At 35.0% G+C, this 9,709-nt stretch overlaps 1 protein-coding gene across 1 annotated transcript in view; it reads right to left on the reverse strand.

Moving 5' to 3' along the window:
* Window positions 1-4,087: 4,087 nt before the first annotated feature.
* Window positions 4,088-9,709, reverse strand: part of LOC109535874 (ZZ-type zinc finger-containing protein 3) — a gene marked incomplete in the record, with an annotated part of 8,010 nt that continues 2,388 nt past the window's right edge. Inside the window, 1 exon segment of the mRNA XM_048669696.1 lies at window positions 4,088-4,729.

Below are 9,709 nucleotides of genomic sequence, written 5' to 3' on the forward strand. Positions count from 1 at the left end.
ATCTGTCGAATGTAACTACATTCAAAAGAAAATTACACCAGATTTTGGTATTTTGGGTAGTATATTTCTTTTCAGTATCTTCTTTTCTATCAGTTTTTCCTATTAGGTACGTATTCGTGTAGACTATCTAATTATTTTATGCGATAAATATAAGATTAAAAGTTCATACAAGGAAAGTTGAAGTAAAAATAAATGGTCCCAAACTAATCCAATGGTGCCAGTTTACGGATATGAATGATTTGCAGCTAATGAATTGGTTGTAATCATAGGCAAAAGTGTTTATTAATTAAACAAAACTCATCAATATAAGCGCACACGAAAACATATTAATTTTGTTCATTAGATCATCATTGATAAAAATAATGAAAATGATAATTTTAAGTTAAGTTAAAAAGCCTTTTCAAATTTTTTCATAATTTTCTTAGGATTATTATCGATATTGTCAAAAAGCAGTATGTTTGCTAAAACCAACATTTTTTTGATAAACTTGTTATACTCGGGAAAAATGAGTGCGAAATTTGCAAGTTTTAGCTCATTAGGGAAATTTGTTGTTAAAATTAATTATGGAAAAATTTTCAATATCGCAGTATACAGCAACTGCAGTATTTACACTGTTTAATATTGAAGAAAAAATAAATTATTGAAGCACATAAAATTAGGAAATAGCGGATCAATAGAAATTACACAAAAAACAAATCCTAACCATTATCAATAATAATAATAATAATAATAATAACCCACATATTTTCGCTAGTCACCGCGTGGTTTAATACTTTTGTGCACAATCCTAGAATATCGGAAGTTTTTTTGTCCTGCGAGGACAAAACTCCTGCAAATTAAAGATTTTGATAATAAAATTAAAAAGTTGGTGACTTAGTTTTTAAAAAGTTTTAATTTTAAACCTTCAAATTACGACTTTTCCTTCTGGTATCATTTGTTATTGCAAAATTGGGATTTGACTTTAGGCAAAGATCTACGCTTTTGACTTGGATTTTTTGTTCTAAGGTTTGAAAAGAACATGTAATTGTTTTAAATATTGCAGGATTGTGGTATCAGCCCATTGATCAGGGTCAGAAAATTCGCTATTTTTGCAGTTCGCGACATGAAAACATTCAGATATATCCAACCATCAGTTATTAATATTTTGAAAAAAAAAAACGCGATAATGAATTTAATTCTTTTTTCGAAGTTATCGCATAGTCGCCGTTGGTTGATCGTTTCTAAACTTTGTTAAGTTTGGGTCAAGAGACATTAATATAAATAATCTGAAAGTGTGGCTGATGGCTGTGTTCCATTCGGACTATTTTTATTCTAAACAAATAATTTTTATATATTCTTATATTCTAAACAAAATTTGTTTTTAATGCAAGTGGCGATATAGATGAAAAGAAGAATGAAAACGTGTATAATTAGATGGCAAAGCTTGAGAACACTGCAACATTTTGAGCCAAAACATTACAAAAAAACTCGAAATATACATTAAAAAATATTTATTTATATTGGACTGGCGAGTCTGTATCAAAACTATCGAATTGCAGATACATACTTTACAGAGATATTCCTATAACTAAATTAAGGCAGTAAATGTATAAAAAAATAATTGCAACTAGCACACATTTGTATAGGGTTTCTCAGTTTAGATAAACATTTTGAATCATCTACGCTTACGCAATTTTTCCTCCAATCTGGCCAACTTAAACAATATGTCCCGACTTTCCACAGCATTTCTGCGATCGTTATAAATGCCACTAATTATGTACTCATATAGACTATTTAGTACATTTGAATGGTCCAGCAGGTTCTCTTGTATCTTTTTAAGGTACATAGTATCGTCTTCGTCGAAAATGCTTTTCAAGTCCAAATGGTTAATATTAATCACTTTGCGATCGCCGGCGTCAAAAACTCGAGTTTTGCAGAAGCGATTCAGTATCCCTGCTTTATCGCTGATTGATTTCAAGAACGTTTCAATTCTGACGATAAATTTGATCATTTTTACTTGACGCTGTTGCTTGCTGGTTTTCTGAATCATGTCCATATCGGTAACAATCAGTCCTACTAAGAGATTGTTCAAAATGATGCTCATGCAAAAAATGAATAGTGCCACAATGATTCTCCCAAAAACGGGGAATTTCGGAGGAGAGCTAATGTCGCCGTCGTATTGGCCAATGAAGTAAACGAGGGTGTCAAATAGCTTGATGAGAACTTCGCCCAGGGCGTTCGTCCAAGAGCTTTCGAGTTTTTCTTCTGACGGCAATAAAATAAGGAAACAGACCGCAAAAGACACAAACTGGATAAAGTAAAAGGCGGCGTATTCGAGGAAGTACTTGGTAGAGCTAAAAATGATCATATACTTGGTAAACTTGGGTAACTGTCCCAACATCAATAGAAATATTACTGTGGAGAAAAGTACAGCTAAAATCATGGCAATTTCGCACGTAGCAAACAGGTTGATGAAAGAGCAGACGATAGTAGATATTTCTAAATAGTTGGACGGGTCAATAAAGTATCTGGGAAAATACAGAATCAATTGCAAGCATTCCTTAAATACCTGCACCAACAAGAGGATCGTGAATATCACCGATATTGCAATACTGGACATTTTCATTTGAAGCATAACGGTGTGCAAGTAAAGAAAAAGTAAAAATGTAGAGTAAAAAATCAGATTTACGTGGAAAAATCTGCGAGTCATCAGCCATTTAGAGTGAATCAAATATATTAGTACCGGATGGTTAAGCAGATCACTTTTCTTTGGATTGTGCACCAGATAATGCAAAACTACAGTCTCAGAGTATTCAGCTCTATCATTGTTTCGGTCATCCATAATTAAACTGTCATAGCAAACATTGCCTTTAGAATCAATACATTGATCCAAATGGGAACTCAGTGTCTCATAAGAAAGCTTATTTATGCGCTGGTTTGGGTCTTGTGTTCGGCTGGATCCAAATTTCAAAACGGCCTTAAAGCATTCTGCGAGTCTTTCGAAACCAGTAGAACTTTGGGTTTTTTGTAGAGCGTTATCCTCGCTGGGAATTGCACCAGTTAGCGAAGCGCCTAGTCGCAGTATCTGGCAGATATAATCCTTGAACTCGTCATTGTGGCTGTTGTTCATCAAATACAAATTCAGAATTTTGTTCAGTATTTGCCTGTTTTGAAACCGTTCGTTTACTTGATTGCCCTGAGCTTCGCTATCAAATTCGCTGATCGTAGGTGCTTTAGATAATCGATTGTGGTAGTCATATGCGGCAATTTTAAGAATTTCCAGTTTGTTTCCGAGCAAGAACAAAACATGCCGCGCGTTGTAGTTGTTAGATTGGAAAAAGTCCTCATTTACATTAGCCAGAACTTCCAAAATATCCGCTTCGCTCACCTGGCTTAACCGATGCTGCAACAGCACCGTCAAAAAAGGGTAATAACTCAATTTGGCCGCCATCTGAAAAACGTTCCGATTTCCGAACAGTTTCGTTTTCTGCTTAACATCAGCACTATTATTCAAAACGTGTTCCACACTTCGTCCGTAGCCTTTCTCGCAGAAGAACTTCAACATGTCCGTTTTCAAAATATCACGGTCCTGCGATCGTTTGGACTTAACATTGCGCTTTTCGTATTCAATGTATCCTTTGATCAAGCACAGTTGTAGCATTGTGAAACCCTCATAGCCATCCACTTCGTTCACGTATTGCTTGATGTTTTCATTGTTGTATCTGAAAATTACTCAGATAGTAAAAGAGGCTGGGGCTAACATTCAATATACCTGAGAAACAACTCTTCATCTTCACTCTTCAGGAACGTGAAAAGAGTTTGAACAGGAGGCACAGCCACGGTATGAGGTGAAAGCATATTCAAGTGAATTTCATTCTCCCTTAACAAATCCCTGGCCGACTTTCTGCTCCTCATATCTTTGCAGGAGTCCAAATCAATGTCTTTCTTCATTAACAGCAGCTGAATTACGCGCAACAGTCTGTACCGGATAGCAATGATTAATGGGGTTTCGTTCCAAATGTTGTTGTGATTTACATCGATTCCTAAAAAAGACCCATCGGAATATGCGTTTAAACTGCAGTTTTTGAGTGGGACCACTCTTGCATACCTGCATCGATCAATAAACGCGCACATTCAACAATTTCATCGTGCTCTTCGGGGATGATGTGGCAGATTCGGCTCTCCCATCCATTAGTAAGTTGTACTGGAAAAGATTCAATCCGCCTACCATACTCCAGAAGCACGTGCAAAGCATTCTCCGAAAATATTGATAGACTATTCAGCTTGTTTCGATCTTGAATAATACCAATGATGGCGTCCAATTTTTTGCAGTCAGTACAATAAGCGGCAAAGTGAAGCGGTCCCCAATAGTACCAGCTCTCGTCCCTTGGTTCCGATTCAAATTCAATTACTTTTTCATACACAAGTCGCAATATCTCAATTGAGGACTTCTCGCAAGCGATACTCAGAATTTTTCTGGTGCCATTTTCCGTTTCAAATTTATGGCTCAACTGAGTCCTCAAGTCGGCTTCTGATGTATTGTTTGGATCCAAAATATCCTCTACTTCTGCTCTATTTCGTCCAATCACAGCGCTTTGAAGTCGTTCCTCTAGCGATTGATCAGCGGCCGCCGCTGGAATGACAATAGTTGGATTTTGATTTTCGTCCACAATTTCCAGCAGTGGAATATTTTCTGTTGCTGAATCAGGTTGGAGGGTAGATGTTTCATTTGTGCGGGCAGTCATTATATCTGCAAAATGGAAGCTCATCATTAGTAATTATCGGTACTTACTTGTATTGGTAGAACCCATTAAATTTAGTACATAAATATATTACTATAATTAGATTGATATTTTTTGCTAGAAAATCCAGCGTGCATCACAGTGATTACCATAAAGTATTTTCCAACGTTGTCGAATAATGTATACACATTATACTTGCAATGCAAACCATACTACTGTTAATTGATAGGCAAAAGTAACGTTCAACGCAACATTTTACCAGTTTCCAAGTGTAAACAGAAATTATGTCGCTCTGTGCTTCGCAGCAGTTTTATTGCACCGTTAACCAATAAAAAGCATTAATGTTCTACATCGTCTTGAATTTACCCGTTTCATATCACTAGAGAAGTACCAAATATGAGATAAGATTGATAACTTGATACATGACACATTTTCACTCAATAAATTCCAGATTAAACAAAACACTTGTTTGCATGCATTGATTTGATTTCATTGGATGATTTCCGTGAAATTTTTTTTTGGTTCATTTTTATTGGCATAGGGTGTCTCAGGAAAATATTTAAATATACCTGAACCCGCAGAAGCTCCGTTCTCGAAATACAGCGCGTGAAACTTTACTTGAAAAAATACATTACAAATCACTGCAAAAAAGTTTACTGAAACTTTGTGGCAGTGAAGGCTCTAAGAAGTGCATATTTTCAATTATTTAATTTTAAAAATTTTTATTAGTGGCGTGCATACCGCCAAGTGATTGGATATTTTTGGAAAAAATAATCGTCCGTCACTGGTTTTCTGAATAATAAAAATACCTGTCAATTGATTGTTTAATACTGAAGAAAAAAGCACTCTTTCATTTTTCTGCCGTGCAATCAACCGTTTTCCGATAAAAAACAGTTTTATGATGAAAATAATCTAGGGACAAGCTGCAAAATAGAGCTTAGAAGGGTCATGGTGTCAATGGCAATAATTTACAGCAACTACTAGAAATAAGTACATCTTAACCCAAACTAAACTGTTTAGTTCTTTGGTTCATAACGTGAAATTTCAGCATTTGAACGGTTGGTCGTACGACATAAACAAAAAATATTTTTCTTCAGAATTGAACTATTAGATAAGATGTGTTTTTATTCTTAAAAAAACCTGTTTTGTACTATTGTTTCTATGTTGTTTTGTTCTTCAAAAATATCTAATAACTTTACAAAATAAAATAATGTAACATTAACAACAGCACTAAGTTTCATTAACATTGATCAAACCGTTTTGCAGACATTTATAATCTTGTATTCTTTAAAGTAAAGTTTGACGCCCGAAAGTTCGCAAACGAAGCTCTTGCGGACCCATGTAAATTTGGATTTTTTCCATATTTGAGCAAAGTCTACTTTTTCCTGAATTCACGCTACTTTTTTTGGAGACACCCTGTATGTCCTAATTATGCTCTTGCAAGTGCTCTATTTTTCAATGAAGCATGAGGATGGCGCGTACACACTTTTACGAATAAAGAAACGTTGTTTGATTTCGATTTCTATACAGTGTGCAAATTCTAACAGAACTGATTTTGACAACATTTCTACATCGATCTATACATTTATGCAGCTATAAAAGTTCAGAGTTTTTAGGAAATCTATTAAATAATTCATTGGTGAGCGCGTATCAAAATCAAGTTAATTTTTCCGTCGCTTTAATGCTGAGAGCAGAATAAATTAATTATAAATCATGACCCGGCTTGAATCTGAATCTGCCATTTGAGGAGGATTAACCCAGCATATCAAGCTTTGAGTTAAAATTTTCAGGAAAATCGAGCAAAAAGCTCAAACTATGCCGTTACACAAAATATTAAGCTCAAAGGAATCAAGAATTCATAAAAAATTGATAAAACGACTGATTCGGTAGCCAGCAGTTCATATATTTAGTTGAAAACAGTGGAATGCGCCCCTTGATCCGATTTGTTTATGTTTCGCTGAGAAAGTTGATTTGTTTACGGCAATCGTCCAAACAAGTTTGATGAACAAAACAAATAGTCCCGTGAGAACTGGCACTTTCTACAAAATCCTTAACAATGCGAACACTAAAATCGAACTGAAGCCGCACGCTATGATTCATGCAAAGGGTGTTCAAGTGAACGATTAAGTAATCATGTAGGTTCCGTGGATAGTAAGTTTTTTCCATAAGGTCTGTGAATATTCAGTGTATTGGAGGTACTGGACGAATTAGGTCGGGAAGTGGTCCTTTGTGTCGAGAGAATCGCGTTCTTTGAGATAAAATATAGAATCATTGTGGAGTGGTAGAGAGTAACGGCAAACTGTATAATTCGGAATGCATTTGCAGTGTGTGATCAAGTTTAGAGTAAACTTTTGAAKATTAATGGGCAGGAAATGGAGGATGGCGCGCCAGCTTTGCRGAAAGCTGGTAAAGAGTTCTAATCTATAAATTTGTTAGTTTGAACTGAGTTTAATGTTTGAAAAGCAACTGGAGTTTCATGCATTTTTTACATTTCTTATTCTACATGGTTTGGGCAGATTTCCTGCAGTACTAAACACGTTTTCTTTTTTTATCTCAGGTGGCACGATGCAGCGCTCRGTAAGTTTGGCATTACTTTGCCCCTGGTTGCCATGTAGATTTTTAGTCCCATATATTGGGACTTGACTTGTGTTTTATTATATAATTGCTTGTTATATTTATTCGACGCAGAACGACGAGGGAGTTTCTGTATTCTGGATTGATTTTTTACTTTTTAAATTGATTTTTCTGAAATTAAATTAATCACATTTTATACATCAACTCAAGTCTTCAAACAGTTTTATCTGAACTTTTTCAGTCTAAATTAAAAATCAGTGTAGTTCTGCCGTGAACTACACTTTCTATAGTCGTGCAAAGTAGTTTGTTTCAATTATCCCTGTTTTGCTGCTGTGAATTACACTCTAAATTGAATGGTTCTTGAACTCTCAGAATTCTCTGCGTTCTTGGTACTGCTCAGATTTACAATTCTTAACTTTTTTCGCTCAGTTTTTGAACTTTCCCCAATAGACTGCTTTAATATGTAAAATAGAGATGTTACTGCAAACACACCTTCAATTTTCTTCAATAGCAAAGAATCAGTTAATAGCCTTTTTTGTGTTAAATTTGGAGTTTTCTTGTACCGAAATTTAATAAAATCCCAGAATCCAGATGCAAGTGCCTAAAGGTAGGTGAATATTTTTTATTACTTTGTGGCGGTCTAACGGATAGCACCTTTAGAGGCGGCGAGTGGTCCGGGCCTCCTAATTTAGATTTTGCGCTATTTTTCCAAATTTCACACACTAAAAAAGTGATTTTTCGCAAATGTTCGCTCTAGGGATTTTCAGCGGCCAGGATCCGTCCGACTATTCCYGTTTTTTTACTCCCCAGCACCCTTCAGGCTGTAAGTGGTCCAGATCAAAATTATAAGCGGACATGCATCTGTTCTTCTAAATTTAAGYCAATAAATGGCATTGAGTACTTGAACTGTGAACCTGTTTTTGAGGAAAAATCTGWGTTTTAGGGAATTTYAGTGATCTGGACCCGGGCAGCGTTTTGCTTTATAGAAGTAGATGGCAACCAKGGTTGTAGTTTTTCTTTGATACTTGATGATTCTTTGATTTCATAGGGCTTTTCGCGGATTTTTTTAAATCAATTCGCTATCAATTCGCAAATCAATTCGAATAATAGCCCAATTATTTTTTGTTTTCTATGTACTTCTCATTTTTTTTCCAGGTTAAACAGGGAACTTTTAAAATGGGTCTATTTACTAATAACAGAGCTTTATCTTATAGCTTTGAACCGTTTATGTTTCAGAATATTTATTGTTTCTTTCTCTAATATTCGCTTTCTTAGGTACCTTATGAATTCAAGTCATCATAAAAAGTCAAGGTCTATTTCTAAATTATATTTAGTTTTTAATTTGGCTGTTTGCTTCTATTTTGAACTATTCATATGGTGTTAAATCCATTACATATTTCGTTCACATGCTATWTTTCAGGTGCTCCCGSTCACTTTTTTTAAATGTGTCTATTTACTAATTAGAGTTTTTCTTACAGCTTTCCAACAGGTCGCGTGAATCGCGTTTTTAAATAAAAAAAAYATAGTGTAAACAGTATAAATACGAGTGCGGTAGTATATTCTGTCTGCATACTGCAGGATTAAAGTTTTTTATTCGAAATGGACTTTCAKTGTGGGTTTAAGTGCCGTCCCGTTTAAGGGCCCTTTTGAGGATTAATGGACAAATAATGGAGGATGGCGCGCCAGCTTGCAGAAAGCTGGTAAGAATTTTTCTGATTTATAATTTATCTAGTTTTAATTTTTCGAAAAGCAATTTTTGAAGGTTTGAAGAAATTTTTACATTTAGAGCGCACGCTTCTCTACTGAATGCACTCGTAGAATTTTTCATTTCTGGACAACTGTGAACTTGTAAAGTTTTTCGCTTGTGTCCCGGGATAAATTTTTCAAATTCTGAGCAATATTTTCTGAACGATTAGTAAATTTCGAATTTTTTACTTTACTTTTTACGACGTTTAGAGCACACTATTTTAACTAGACGCAACACACACAACACCCAACTCTAAACTTGTAGCGTATTTTCTGTTTCTAAGTTTTCCTTTATAACTCATCGCGTCTCACTGTGCCGAACCGCAAATTTCACATCTCAGCATAGATCACTACCGTGCAGGCGTAACCCTGTAGGCGCCAATACTTTAATATAGTCTATAGTAGGGCTCGAAATTTAAAAAAAATCTGATATTCGAATATTCGTTTAGTGGTTTCTTCGAATAGTAAAATTATTCGAATATCTAACGAATATTTGAGTATTTCTATTCATATTCGTTAGATATTCGAGTGCTCGTTTTCCGTTCACCGACATTTGCAGGAGAGTAAATATGATTTTCATTTGCTTGTAAATATATGGGTATTTGTTTAAATGCTTGTAGAATATGAATAATTTATTTTATAAAAGTATACAAAGTGCATATAAAGAT

This window comes from Dendroctonus ponderosae, unplaced genomic scaffold, assembly GCF_020466585.1.
Source record: "Dendroctonus ponderosae isolate FM_Combo_2020 unplaced genomic scaffold, Dpon_F_20191213v2 Dpon_F_20191213_9, whole genome shotgun sequence".
Classification (NCBI taxonomy): domain Eukaryota; kingdom Metazoa; phylum Arthropoda; class Insecta; order Coleoptera; family Curculionidae; genus Dendroctonus; species Dendroctonus ponderosae.